The sequence below is a fragment of the Mus musculus genome, chromosome 1 (genome assembly GCF_000001635.26).
Source record: "Mus musculus strain C57BL/6J chromosome 1, GRCm38.p6 C57BL/6J".
Classification (NCBI taxonomy): domain Eukaryota; kingdom Metazoa; phylum Chordata; class Mammalia; order Rodentia; family Muridae; genus Mus; species Mus musculus.
Window position 1 is genome coordinate 191,223,015 of NC_000067.6, and position 15,591 is coordinate 191,238,605.

At 44.7% G+C, this 15,591-nt stretch overlaps 1 long non-coding RNA gene across 1 annotated transcript; it reads left to right on the forward strand.

The window, feature by feature from the left end:
• Positions 1–1,439: 1,439 nt before the first annotated feature.
• On the forward strand, positions 1,440–2,673 carry D730003I15Rik (RIKEN cDNA D730003I15 gene). Its single transcript, NR_151547.1, has 2 exons — positions 1,440–1,528; positions 2,195–2,673. It is a non-coding gene; the product is annotated as an RIKEN cDNA D730003I15 gene (long non-coding RNA).
• The last annotated feature ends 12,918 nt before the right edge of the window (positions 2,674–15,591 follow it).

Below are 15,591 nucleotides of genomic sequence, written 5' to 3' on the forward strand. Positions count from 1 at the left end.
CTCTAGTCCTCTGCAGGAGCAGGTCTTTCTTGTAACTGCGGAGCCATGTCTCCAGCCTCCATAGTGTCCTCTCTGCTTTCATGTCACACATATACATGCATATACAGATTTAAATCTAGATTCTGCATATGACAGAAAGCATGCTATACTTTCCCCAAGTGTGGCTTAGGTCACTTAACACAATGATTTCCAGTTCCATCCATTTTTCCTACAGCAATTTTCATTCTTTGCTAGCAAAATTCAATTGCTGGGGCCAGAAGATGGCTCAGCAGATAAAGACTTCAATAATCCTCAGACCCGGAGTTCATTCCCTACAACCTACCTGGTGGAAGGAACGAACCAACCTGCTCTCTGATCTCCACAGATACACTGTAGCACTTGCTCCCATACTCACCCACATACATGTAAATAAATAATTTTTAAAATCCCATACATGTATACATATAGAACGCATGTTCTTTAACCATGTATCTGTTGATTGCCATCTGGGTTAGTTCTTTATTTAGCTATTGTGAATAGTGCAGCAATAAACTTGGGTGTATTGGTGTCTTTGTGATGTGCTGACTTAGAATTCCTCCGGATTTATCAATTTGTATGTGTGCGCGTGCATGTGCTTGTGCACGCGAACTGCTTAAGACCCTCTATTCCTCACAGGCCACAAGATCTCAGGCAGGTGATCTCCCCTGAATGAAAGTAAGAAAGCTCACTGCAGGTGCCTGCACCAAGAAGTGGCTGCCCTGCAGTCTTTTCCTGGGCACCTGGGGCTGCCTGGGCTTTCTCCATCTCCTGGTGGGCACAAAGATGTTTGACCACAGACTCCACGTATCGGAGCAAAACCGAAATCACAGAAGCATGATGGACAGGAGACAGGGCAGGTCACACAGGTATGGAGACTAAGGACAGGAATGGTTAGCTTCTAAATGTCCACGCTGAGGACTTCCCGTGTGTCTGGCGTGAGTAGCCAGAAGACGGACTGTGACCACCTGCCATTGTCCCACTGGGCTCCCTTCCCACAGTGCGACCTCTCCGAAACTGTTCTTGGCATGACCGTGACCACAGTGGATGGCTCAGGACTGAGAAGCAAGGCCTGCCTCGGGCAGCTCTGGCCCTAATGGGCCAGCCCAGGTCTCTTAAGCACAGCCTCTCCAGTTCCAGAAAACTCATGGGTAGGCTCCACAGGGCTGGGCCCTAGGTCAGCCAAACTTTAGCACGAAAAAAATGAAAATTCTGGAGCCAGCCCTATGGCAATGATTAAGAGCTTGACGATGGTCAGCTCTGTGACCTGGACAGCATACTTTTTGTTTGAGGTGACCGAACGGGTGCAGTGCGAGCTACGGCCCCTTTAAGACAGCGAAACTCGAACTTTCTATCCCGGCTTCTCGGCAGCGCGCTTACGTCACAGCGTTCTCCGTGAAGGGGCGGGGCTGATGACTCACGCAGTCGGGCCTCCGCCCTTCCGGGCCGCGCGCACGTGAGCGCGCCGCTCCGCCTGTCTAATTTTAGCTCTGAGGTGTCAGGGTCGTGCGAGGTGAGGCGGCGGGGTCGCAACGGGCTCGGGTGGGGTCCTCACGTGACTCCGTGAGGCGGCATGCTCAGGTGGGGGTTCCCCTCAGGACTGGGGGGCCGGAGTCACGTGAGGTGAGGCGGGTCGTGATGGGTTTGGGTAAGGGTCCCCTCGCGACGAGGATGGGGTTGCATGAGGTGAGGCGGCAAGCCCTGGTCCTCTTGGTGAGCGGGGTCTTCAGGTCACGTGAAGTGACTGCACAAGGTCTCCACAGCTCGGACACGGGACCCCTCAGGAGTGGGTCGCCAGGTTCATCTGAGGTGAGGCGTTGTGTGGGGTGTCCTCTCCGGGTCACGTAGGTGCACCCGTGGGGTCAGTCGGCAGAGCCCGGGGCAGCTGAGCCCGACTGTGTGGACAGCCCTTGCACTGCAGGTCCAGAGCGATGTCAGTCAGAGAGGTGTGGCATCTGGGTCTGTGGGCCACACCTCTTTCAACCGAAGCAAGTTCTAGAAAGTCCCCTGGTGGGTGAAACTTATCAGAGTTCAAGTTTAGGTAGTGTTGGGTTGTAATGAAAACTTGTGAAGAGCGAGAGTAAACGTGGTGGCTGACCCTGCGACCAGCTGAGGAGACCCTGGCCCGGGGTCTTACTAAGGGGCTTCCGATCTCTGTATCTTCCCTGCTGAACTCAAGATGGTTTCCTGCATGTCTGTGAGGAGTGGAGGAGGACATGTCTGTCATCCAGAGTAACCGGGTCAAGGATGTGTGGTTAGATTGGAAAGGAAGACATCTGCTTGCATCAGCTCAACTTTGAAGACAGGGGGTGCACTGACCCCCACCCTCTCTCCCATCTCACATGAGGATGACCAGAGAGGGTTGGTGTTCGAGATTTGCCATAATGTGTGGGATCAGGAACCAGATAAAAGTTTAGTGTTGAAGAAATGAATGCCAGGCACCTTGTAAAATTGGCACCGCAGCCCTGTCATCAGAAAGTGAGCTGTTCTTTTGACACACAGAGTTGTTTGCCATGTCACAGTGACCTGCATTCTGTTAGTGAGGGAGCCTCAGGTTTCACATGGGTTGTCTCTGTATAAGCTGTAAAATGATAGCCTCTGGCCTTTATGGTATTGGGAAACTTGAAGTGTTTAATGATAAAAGTGGTTTCTAATGGTTGAGTGCTTCAGTTTCTTCTTTCCAACCCCCTATCCCCACTTTTTAAAAGAAAGGTTAATCGTGGAGAATGTGACAAGAATGAGAGAATCTGGTGTGTTCTTTCGTTTGCATTCCAAAAATAAATACAACCCTTCTGAGTTCATATGCAAACATGGATGTGCAAACATTTTAGAACTTTAGTCCCTGTAATTATCCACCTCTAACCAGTTTAAAGGACCTGAAGGTTGGGCTGGAAAGATGACTTAGCAGTTAAGAGCACTGGCTGCTCTTCCAGAGGACCACATGGCAACTCACAGCTGTCTGTAACCCCTGTTCCAGGGGACCAACTCCCTCATACATGCAGGCAAAACACAATGTACATAAAATAAAAATATTAGAAAAGACTTGAAGATTAAAATCCAGTATTGGCATTTTATATAGCAATAGCTGGCTCTTGACCAGTGTTTCAACCTTTCTAATGTCGTGACCCTTTAATACAGATTGTGGTGTTGTAACCCCCACCATAAAATTATTTTTGTTGGTCGTTCATAACTAATTTTGCTACTGGTATGATTCATGATGTAAATATATGATTTGCAAGATATCTAATATGCAACCCCTGGAAGGGTAGTTCAACCCCCAAAGGGGTCTTAACTCCCAGGTTGAGAACCACTGCTCTTGATCCTATTTTTTTTCTTTTTTTTAATTAGGTATTTTCTTCATTTACATTTCCAATGCTATCCCAAAAGTCCCCCATACCCTCCTCCCCACTCCCCTCCCCCCAACTTGATCCTATTTTTTATGCATGCTATTGAGAATTAAACCAAGGGCTTCATTGTATTCTACACTAAATTGTACCTTGAGCTGCCTTTTTATTATTTTATTATTTATCTCAGTTTTATTGTTGAGAAACTCTTTTACATTTAGGAGCTAAATGTGGTTTCCATCAAAACTGTAAGGTATTCAAGGGAGTTTAGAGGACACCAATCCTTCCATTCACTGTACAAGTAAGGAAACAGACTCAGGAGACAGATAGCTTGTTGGTAATCATGTGCCTAGTTACTACCAAAACCAGGTCTGTGCCCAGCTGCTCAGTGCTGTACTTATTTCCATGTGCTATGCTCTGATGGCCAGGTCATTGAGCCATGGAGAATGTACGTTCCTCATGACAGAGTTCAGATGCACAGCACTTGGTAGGCAGAGGTAGGAGCGTCTCTAACAACAAAATGAAAAGCACATTAGTCAAGTAAGGGCCTATTTAAATCTAATAGGATTTTTTTTTTCTGTTTCTCTTCTTTAAAAAAAATCTAATGATTCTATTTAGAAGTTTCACTCTGTGTTCTCAAATCATACATTAGGCAGTCTCTAAAATATAATCAGTGAGGAACAACTCAGCCAGAGCATATCTTAATCATCTTCTGTCACTCACCTTTATAAAACAGTTGTAGGCACATTATAATCCTTTTCAATAAAATGTTCAAGTGCATTATAGCATTTATATTGGAGCATAACTTCTCCATTTTTAGTCAGGTCTTCCTAGGTAGCCCAGGCTGGCCTCTTAACTAGTGATCCTCTTGCCCCAACCTCCAGAGTGTTAGAATTATAAGCCTGCGCAGAAAATTCGTTTTGAAATCTAATCTAGAGTGAAATGCTTTTCAGCTATTTATACTTGGAAATATGGGACAACTAGATAGTCTTTAGTGACAAAGATGGGAACAGAAAATTCCTAGCCAGAAAAAATGTCTCATACTTGTAATGTGGAGGTGGAGGCAGAAGGATCAGGGGTCAGGGTCATCCTCAGCTACATAGCCATTTTGAGAATAGACTGGGCTACATGAGGGCTCTGTGTGTGTGTGTGTGTGTGTGTGTGTGTGTGTGTGTGTGTATGTATGTAGGTATGTGTGTGTTTGTGTGTATGTGTGTGTGTATGTGTGTTTTAACGAGGATGGGAAGAGACTGGGGTAGTGGCTCAGTGAGTTAAAGGTGCTTGCCATGCAAACATGATGACCGACCAGCTCAATCTCAGATCCTTCTGTGGTGGGAGAGAACCAACTCTTCCAGGTTGCCCTCCAACCTTCATGTGCACTCACACAGAGTAATACTTTTTTAATGCTAAGCATGGATTATATAAGGAACCAAAACAAGAAAACATACCAAAAGTGGAACATAGGTCAAAGCCAATAGAGGAGTGAAGCAGAACAGAAAGAGTGATAACCACAGAAAACCCAAACCAGGGAATGACAGTAAAATTACAGAAGATGGAGATATTACAAATTCTTTATATAGTGAACCAGAAGAGCAAATAGGAAAACATTGCCCTCACTAGCTAGGAGAAGGGAAAGATACGCATTTACTAGCCAGTGAAGTTAGAATGAGAGGATGTCACACTGCTCCATGGTATGGTACAACTGAGCTGCCATATTCCAGAGGCCTCCCACCCAGCTTGGCATTTATTACTATGAGGAATTAGCTTTCAAAACCCCAATTTTGTGAAATGTAAATTGAAAGTAATTCTGTGGGGTTAGGGGATAGCTTGTTAGATAAAAATGCTTGCTGTGTAGGCATGAGGACCTGAGTTCAGATCCCCAAAATGCATGTAATTGCAGGGTGTGCTGGTATATACCTGTAGCTACAGTGTTGAGACAAGACCTCAGGGGCTTGCTGGACACACACACACACGTAATTTTGCCTCTGTAAAAGGTTATTGTAAAAGACATTTCATGAAGCAGTATGAAAATGGCTTAGTGACACACAGCTGTGATCCCACTACTTGGGAAGTGGAAGCCGGAGGATTAGAAATTCAATGTCATCTTCAACTACATAGCAAGTTGAACACCAGCTCAGGCTACATTAAAAGGGGTGGGGGGCACGAGGAGAAAAAGACAGTGTGGTAGTCATAGTTATTTACACGTCTTTCTAAGGCACGGGTAACCCCCACCCCCATTAATTTTAGCCTTTCATTGATACCTTAAATAACAGATTGAGTTGTTATGATCTGTATCATGATACTACTAATCACTGACTTAATTATAGAAATTAAGAGCTGGAGATGGAGCTTAGTTGATAGCGTGCTTGTTTAGCAAGTGTGAAGTCCAGGGTCCTATACCCAGCACCAGGACCACATAAGCTAGGCATGGCAGTGCACACCCATGACCTCAGCACTTGCAAGGTAACCTTTAGCTCCATAGCAAAGTGGAAGCCAGCCTGGAATTCATGAAATTGTCTTTAAAAAACAAAAGAGGAGCAGCAGCTGGGCTGTGGTAGCTATGCCTGTAATGCCAGCACTTGGGTGACAAAATCAGGAGGATCTGTGGGTTAAGGCCAGCCTGGCCTACATAGTCAGTTCAGGACAGCCAGGACTAAACACATAAAGCCTGTCTAAAACCGAAAAAAGAAAAGGAAAAAAAAATAGTAAATAAACAAATTTACATTTCCCCTTTGGTATCAATATTTTTTTAATGTAAACATCATTATGCTTGTGAAACATTTAGTATTTAAAACATTTCTATTATAAGACAAATTATTCACAAGTTCATATTTTAAAAAAAAAACTGTATTCTAAAGATCTGTATTTTAGTTGTTGTTGGAAGATATCCTCCACCTCAGTATTGGTTTTGAGTTAGGGTCTCATTCTGTAGTCTAGACTAGCCTCAAATTCTCCATCCTCAAGCCTCCACCTGGCATGTGTGGGGATTACAGGCAGTGACACCACACCCGGCTTGTGTGTTTTCCTTGCTGAAGTTTTCTGGTGGTGATTAGCAGTAGTAGCCGTTAATGCTTATTCCTGCCTTCTCTCCACACTACTCATTGGGCTTAGTAGGGATGTGATGCTACCCAGAAAGAGATCTATTGATGAGACTTGAGTGGGCATTTACCTGTGTCATTATCATGAAGTAGGGACCAGGAAGGCCAATCCAAGATATAAACATCCAAGTTTGGGGAGGGGGAGGTGGTTCCAGAGCTAAGGTTCTGGACTCAGTTATAGAGATTGGCTTTGAAATGCCACCCTCTAACTTTGCCCAAGTAAAGACAAAGGGTACAGTGCTGGGCTGGAGAGATGAGCCAATGACTTAATAGAACTTGCTATGCAAGCATGAGGACCTGGTGTAGAAAGTTGGGCGTGACCATGCCATGTCTGTAATATCAGCACCACTGGGGTAGGCAGGATTGCTAGGGCTTCCTGACCCCAGCCCAGCTCCAGGTTCAGTAAGAGGCTGTTTCAAGGAAATTAGGTAGAGAGTGGTAAGGCAGGACACCCGATGTCCTCCTGTGGCTACTACATACAGGCAGCCATACTGGCACACACATGTGCATATACCACACACATACACACACACACACACACATTCTTTTTGATGAAAATTTGATACATGTATATAGTACATTTTGCTAATATCTACCCTCATTACCCTATCTTGTCTCCCCCCTCTTGCCCTTCCTCTTCTCAACTAATTCTTACAAAAAGAAAGAACAGAAAGAACATACATTAAAACCCTGATAGGAAGTACAAAAGTATCATTGTAAAGTCATCCGCAGGAAGCGACAGAGATGCTACTAAACAGTCCAACTTGTGCGTACTAATTTAATTTTTTTTCATATTGTCAGAGATCAGTAAAAATGGACTAACTGAATCCTATGATTCTTTGGTATAGCCCTGGACTCCTGAAGAGTCTCATGGAGGGTGGATGTATGTAGAGTACAGCAGACTGTTGGCTCTAGTACCACTGTCTGTGCCAAGTGCTTTCCTTGACTGAGCAGAGCAGTGCTGGTAATCTCTGTGGGAAGGAGCCTGCCACGAGAGCCAACTCAACACCAACGACTTCCCTGGTGATTTGTCCAAAACCACAATCATTGTGAGAGTTAAAAACTCCAGTGTAACAGACCAGCCAGGCCTGTGTAGCGAAGTCTGACCACAGTGGAGTTCAATGCCCTTTCACACAGAAAAACACCAGGGATTTTTGTCACAAGCTTCTGTGCTATGACAAAGCAGTGCTTTGACCAAGTTGCTGAGCCTAGCTGAGACCACAACAACCAACTAGTTCTGAAAACCAAAAATAGCCCAGAGTCTAAATCAAGACGCATAGAGAGTGACCATCCTGAGTCACCCAAACTCACTTGCTACATACGTTATTTTTGGATAAATTGAGTGGGACTGAAAGTGCCTCGTTTGCTGGTCCTTCCCTCCAAACAAGAGTACAAAGTCAGGAGCTCAGTCATGTGGCTTTGTTTAGCTCACCACAAAGACTGCAGTGGGGTGATGATGTGATTCCTTAGCTCTGGAAAGCCCATCACCAATTGATTGGGATGGTAATGTCCATCTGAACTAACTGAACTGCCAGAAACAGCCTGACTTCACAACAGCCCCTCAAAAACAAGTTAACATTTCCACAGGGTCTAGTAAGTGAGGATTTTCCATGGGGTGGGATGGGATGAAAAAGGAGTGCATTTGCTTTTGTTAGGCTTTATATCTATTTAAGATGTTGAGTTCATTTTGTAAGCACTTGTTTTCCTCTACAATTTTATTTTGACAGCATAACACCTGTATACAATGTATTCGGTAATACTCCCCCATTGCTTTCTCTAGTCTCCCTCCCCCTCTCTTTCCAACTAGCAGGTGTAGGAAGTATTTACTAAGACATTAGGAACTTAGAGCAGTGTCTGCATTGGAGGAAAATGTCTCCCTTTCCCTCAACCATTAACTGCCAGTAGTTACTCAGGTTCAGACAAGGGTGGGGCCTCATAAGCCCCTCTCCTATCCATGATTCTCGATGTTGGTGGGCCCAATGCTGATGTGAGTAACTGTAGCTGCTTCCAGTTAGTGGCTGGAAGACAGTTTCCATCCTATTCTTCCGTTGCTCTGGCTCTTACATTCTTTCAGAACCTCTTTTATGTGATGGTCTCTGAGCACTGGAGATGGTGATATTGATCTGTCCTTTAGGGCTAAGCAATTACTTAATCTCAGAGCTTTAATTGGTTATAAATCTCTGTAATAACTGCTGCACACTGAGGGGGTGGGGGTAGGGGTGTGTGGTGGGAATGTTTCTCTGAGCACAGCTAGAACAACACAAATCTATGGACACAAACATAAGTATCCAGAAGATGGTTTGATGGACCCAATCCAATATATCTAGCTCAAAAAACACAGTAGTACACAGTATTATGTTCCCCACCAGGGCAGGGCCTCTGTACTATCTAGCCACTTTTGACCAGGTTTACAGTGCCATGAATAAGTTCCCTCCTGTGGAGTAGGTTTTTAATCCAATTAGAAAAGAGTTGGTTGCCCCTGAACAGTCATACCACTATTACATTTGTGTGCACACCTTACCTGTCAGGTTAGTGATAAAGCTCCAGGTTTCACTTCTGAGTAAGGCTGTTGACTTTTCTTTCAAGCTTCTGACACCATGAAAGCATGGAGAAAGGTTTTAGGTCAGTTCCAGTTTTATTTTTCTGTCCTGCAACCAAGGAGCCTGAGATCTTTAGCCAATAGAGTCTCACATCTTCTGGCGAGCAAGGACAGTGAAAATTGCCTGTATTGTTTGAGGAGTCTCAGGGGCCTCACTAACAACTCAGAGGCAGAAGAAGGTATTTCACCTCTCACACAGATTTCACAGCCTGTGGTTTCTGGGACATCTACAGTTAGTTCTATTCAAATTCTTTTAAAGTTAAATTTAAATACTACAACGTATTGGTTTCCTTTCGCCTTTTGATAAGTCTTTAGTTTTGGTTAACCATTCCTCATCCCACCCCACCCCCCAAATGTTGTATGACAAGATATTTCCTGGGGAGACACATCCCAAATATATTGGTAACCTGTGACAGATCAAAGTATGATTACCACCTAAGTCCAATTTGGTGAACCAATGAGTTTTATTGGTGTTACATATAGGGATATGGGAGAGGGGTTAGTTACAGAAGGAAAAAAAATGACTCAAGGACAGTTGCATCACTAAGGGCCACGCTAGCATGGGTGGCAGCTCACAAAAGCAGAAAATCTGGAGCACGTTGCACAGCCTACAGGCAGTTCAGCTGGAGTCTGCTTCTCTCAGGCAGCTGGTCTGATCTCAGTCTTCATTGCAGTTTGGCTGTCTGAGAGTGACTCTCAGTCTTTATTGCTTACTCTGGCAGGGAGGGGCCTAGTAAATCTGGTCAGTTTCAGGGACTTCCTGGAGCTATTTTGAGTTGTTTACCTTCCTGTTTAAGGAGCTTCCCTACTGGGTGGAGTGTTTAAATCTCAGAGGAAGCTGTTATACTATACCCATCTCTGCCTGACCCTTTTCCCCCACAGTATTTCCTTTATTTATCATGTTGATTGTGAATCTTATATATTTCAACATATCAAATATGTGATTATCTTCATCTCTAAATGTTACTCATGAGCACACTTGCCAGTTTCTCCACTTGTTACGGCTCTAACCTCATTACTCATATTTGCCCTTTTCCCTTTCCAGGTACTGCTCCTTGGCATTCTCTGTTCTTGCAAAGCACCAAGGTCATGCTCACCTCGGTGTCTGCTTAGCCTGAGTGTCCTTGCCATCTCTGTATGGTTGGCTTCTTTTTGTCTCTTAGGTCTCTGGGTAGATACTCCTTGGGACATCTTTTTATAATCATTATGACTGAAGTCATCCATCCCCAACAGCTACTCTCTAACGCATCACCTCATTTATCATCTTTAGAGCGTGGCTGACTACCTTCTAACTCATCAGTTCATTGACTTTACATTTTGTTATCTACAATGAAAACAGCAGCTTTTTCCTGTTCTTGCAGCTCTGATGTGGGGTAGCGAGTATCTGGCATGTAGCAGCTGTAAGTCCAAAAACTATTTCCTACATTTTCCCAGAGAATTTGTGCCTAGATGGCACAAAGGCTGATATATGCTCACTAGTTCTCTTGATAACACTAAACACGGGCTAAATGAGTCATGATTTAAGATTTAAGTAATCTGGTTTGGCACTCTGTAATTGATCTTATCACTGAACAGCTGCCAAATACCCACTTCACTTGAGTAATTACTATTAGGAAAACAATTCACTGAAAATAAAAGACTCGTTCTCCCCTTGTTTAAAATATTAACTGGGAGCTTTGAATCAGTGTAATAAGATAAGAAAAGTAACATGATAAAACAAAATAGGTGTGATATTGTATGGCTGTAATCTCTGAACATATCAGCCTGGGCTATATAATGAGTCCCGGGCCAGCAAGAGTGCCACATAACTACGTTAAAGCACAGAAGAAATTATCTTTACAGATTAATGATCACCCATCGGGAAAGTACTTTCTCCATTCATATAACCTGCCCCCTCCTTGGCTGGCCTGAATCTCACTAAATAGACTAGGCTAGACTTGAACTCACAGAGATCCCCCTGCCTTTGCCTTCTGAGTACAGGGATTGAAGATGTGTGTACCATACCTGACCTCTGCTAACATCTGTATTCCTTCATTTATAGTTCTATCCTAAAACTATGGAGAAAACAAAGGAAAAATAAGCAATAGCGTTCCTGCTTGTAAAGGCAGAATGGTATCAGCTCAGGACCCCGAGACCAGGTTCTAAGCACAAAGGAAATGTATTTGCCCCAGAGAGACAGAGGACAGGGAATGAAAGTCAGGAGAGAGGGGATGAGGGAGAAGAGAGGGGGAAGGATATTTGTCCTAGAGTGGGACAAAGGACTGACTGGATAAAGAGACAAACATGTCACATAGGAAAATGGCAGTTTATGACAAAGGGGGAAGCCCAGTGTTATGATGAGGTGTTCAGTTTTAATTGAGTATGTTCGGTAGGTGAGCTTAAGGGGGCTTTTGATTGCTGGACTAAAGTACTTTGGTAGCTGGACCTTGGCAGTCAGCTTCAGGAGGAAGAAATGGCCAAATAAGGGGATAGACCTTGGTAGCTAGCTTTAGGAGTGTAATATAATGGTTTTTAGCAAGGTACAGGGGATGGAAGAAGGGAAAGGCCTGCCCAAGCCATGCCCTCCACACGTGAGCTGGTCAGAGTCCTTTCAAAGACTTTATCATTTTTCTTTTAGAAAAAAATATGAATGCGTGGGAAACTTCTAGAAAACTATTCCTGACAATGTTCACTTAGTGTATACACAGCGACTACCTGTGATAAGTCCTTGGAGCTGTTATGCTGTAGGCTCCCTGGGAACCGGGACACTGAAGCTCCTCTGAGGCACAGCCTCAAAGTCAGAGCCCCAAACATAACAGAGCAGAGTTTTATACAATTTTACATTCTTCATCTCCCATACATGGTGACTTACGTTCTGACTAGGTATTTTAAACTACTAGACAGGATAATTGGAATGTGGAGGGAAAGGGGAACAAGGTTTTCTGAGAGCTGTGGTGGAGTTGTAGGTACACACGAAGACGTGACCGTCCTGTGTCTGTTTCCTGTTTTTCTTCTGTCTGGGGCCCTACCACTGTATGTGGAGCAGTGGTAGAAATGATCATGCATGTAATTATAGGACTAAATTTAAAGGTAATGGCTTAAGTTGTTTGGTGGGAAATCTCAAGAATGGATAGCATTCAGCCTGTGTCATCATGGTTACTGTTCTCTGCTCTGATCCAGGACTACAATGACAGAGAGCAAACAACAGTTGAAGTAAAAATAAAGACGAAGTGCATGTTGTTTGATAAAGCAAAGAGTGTGGGTAAGGGACTGGACAAACAGCTCAGTGGGTAAAGTCCTTGTACAAGAAGCCCTGAGTTTTGATCCCTAGTAACCACATAAAAGCCAGGGTCGTAGCCCCAGTGCTGGGGGAGTGGTAGGACAGGGAGAGCCTGGGGGTTCACTGGCCAGCTAGTCTAGCTGAAACAGAGTAGAGGGGAGTCTGGGGTCAGGGAGAGACCTTGCCTCAAAAAATAAGGAGGAGAGTAATAAAGGAAAACATTTGAGGTTGACCTCTAGCTGCACAGAAAAGTACACACACACACACACATAAACTTAGGAACATACACATGCACACACAAACACACAAGCACATGAAAGAGTGCACACACAAACACAAAGTCATGAACACTCACACAGGCACACACTCATGAACACACACTCATGCACACATGCACAGGGCTCGAACAAAGAAGAGAGAGTTTAAGGTTACAGGCAAGGCAAGTTCAAAAGCAGCTGTAATTGTTAGTGATCAGCACCATTAAAGAAAAAGCCCTCCCGGTGAAGACACTGCACATCAGGAAGGTGCCCCAAGGGAAGAATCCAACCCATCCAAGGCTCGCTTCTGACATCGCAATTTCATGTGAAAGGAGACAGCCTAACCTGAGAGCAGCATGGAGGGCTTCCCTGCTGGAAAGCAGCCAGCTGCAGAAATGTTTCTCCAAGGTCAGACATACAGGAGCTGGCACAGCCATGGTACAGGGGCCAGGCTCCATCCCAAAGCTGACAGCAGAGTTGGTAGTGCTGTCTACATTGTACTGATTTTATAAACATAAAAGGTGCAGAATTTGAGGTTCACAGAATCTTGGCTCCAGAGAACTGCTGAGGACGGGCAAGGTATGGCAGTGCCAAAGCCTGTAGAAGGAGCCCTGAGAGGTCACAGCAAAGCCTAAATTACAGTAGAGACCCCAGGATATTGGAGCCTTCAGAGCCATGAGACAGATGCTGAGGAAGTCTGTAGCAGAGTAGAGCTGACCTAGGGAGAAGCCATATATGCTGCAGGTGGCAGAGGTGGATGGGTGAGACTGCCTGCCCTTTGGAACCTGCGATTGTGTCACGGACTCCAGGTATCTGAACAGAGCTGCAGGGTTTGGTGTTTTCCTGCTGGGGTCTGGCCCACTCTTTTCTTGCTGTGCCCCCACTCCCCCTTGCTCTCACTCCTCCCTTTGTAACTGGAGTGCTTGCTCTGTTCATTTTCATGCTGCAAGTTCACAGGGAAAAGACTATCTTGATTCTCAGAAGGGGCGTTGGACTCTGAACAGTGTTGGGACTAGTAGACTAGGTGCCTTTTGAAGTTGGACTGAATATATTTTTCATTGTGAGGTGGCCAAATGGGAATAGAAGTTTATGGTTTCAAAATTGGGTGTCAGGTTGGCAAGATGTGGACTCTTAATGGCTAATAGTGTCAACTTGACAGAACCTGGGAGACAGCTGAGAAAGTCTGTGAGGTACCCCTAAACAGATTTAACTGAGGAGGGAGGAACCCCTAGACTTGGGCAGCACCATCCCATGAAATCAATAAAAGGGAGAAGGGAGGCTGAGTTCTGCCTCTCATTTGTTTCCTGAACATGAAGGAAATAGGACCAGTTGCCTCGGGCTCCTTCCTGCTGCTGTGCCTTCCCCACTGTGGGGAACCAAAGTGTGCACTTTGCTTTAGCTACTTTTCTGTTGTGATAAAACACAGCCAAAGCATCGTACAGAAGAAAGTTCATTTGGGCTTATTGTTTCAGAGGGATAAGAGTCCGTCATGGTGGGGAATCATGGCAGCAGGCAGCAGGCAGCAGGCATGGCCGTAGGAACAGCTGAGAGCTTACATCTCAGACATCAGACACAATGCAGACAGAGCAAACAGGGTGATGCATAGATGTGAAACCTCAAAACCTGCCTTCAGTGACTTGCTCCCTGAAACAAAGCCACATCTCCTAGACCTCCCCAAACAGCACCACCAACTGGGGACCAAGTGTTCAAATATCTGAGCCCACGGGGACAGTGCCATTCGAAGCACCACACTCACTTTCCCTTCTTCCCTCCCTCCCTCCCTTCCCTGGGTTGCTTTTGCCTGGTACTTTGTCAGAGGGATAGAAAAGAAACTAAGACACTTCTTTCTCCTCTTCCTCTCCCCTCCCTCCCTCTCTCCCCCTCTCCTCCTCCTCTTTCTCTCTCCCTTTCTACATCTTCATGTTTTCCACACCACATTCCTGAGGTAGGGCACAGAAGGCATTTAGTGAATGTGCATCGAGTCTGTCATTTGTTGGCTTTTAGATATAGGATTCTGGGAGACAGCAGAGTAAGAAATGGTTCCATTTAGACATTTGTATTTCAATGTTAATGGCATGCTTTCTTTTATAAATATTAATAAGAGGGCTGGGATGGTGGTTCAGTCAGTGAAGGACTTGCCACATAAAGAAAGACACGGACTTGCATTTGAATTCCCAATCCCCAAATAAAGGCTGAAACAGCAGCATCACCTGAACTCCCAATACTATGGGTTACAGATGAGGATCCTGGGGCTGCTGGGAAGCTGGTCTAGCAGAAATCAGTGAGCTCTAGGTTCAGTGAGAGCACCTTTCTCAAATATAAATCGTGAGGAAGACAGTCTCTGGCCTCCATTCATACATGCACCAAACACATACCATCCACACTTCATCCATACAGCAAACATGCATCACACACGCTTCGTAATACACCAAACATGTACCATACATACACACTTCATACATACACCAAACACACACCATACATACACACTTCATACATATACCAAACATGCACCATACATACACACCACATACACAAACACATTAAAATATGTAAATGCTAATAGGAAAGTTAGGACATGTTTGGGGGCCAAGTGTATCTGTTTCTTTCTCTTTGTATAAGTTACATTTCTTTATTCTTTATTGTGTGCATGTGCCATAGTCAGAGGACAACTTAACGGAGATGGTTCTCTACTTTTACCTTGTGGGACCCAGAGATCAAACTCGGCATCAGGTTTGGCTGCAAGTCTTTACCTGCTGAGCCATCTTGCCAGCCCTTATTCACACTTTCTTTCCCTTTCTCTATCCACTTGCTCCCTGTTTTCATCCATTTGTCTTTGAGAGTCTTATTATGTCATCATATGGCCCAGGCTTTCCTTAGACTCCTGCCTCCGTCTCCCAAGTGCTGAGATTACAGTTGCAAGTCACACACTTAATTTAGATGTATTTCAGAGACTATGTGGATTATCCAGGTAAAGGGAGAATATACAATTAGAACTCTAGAAAAGTTGGACAAAGGA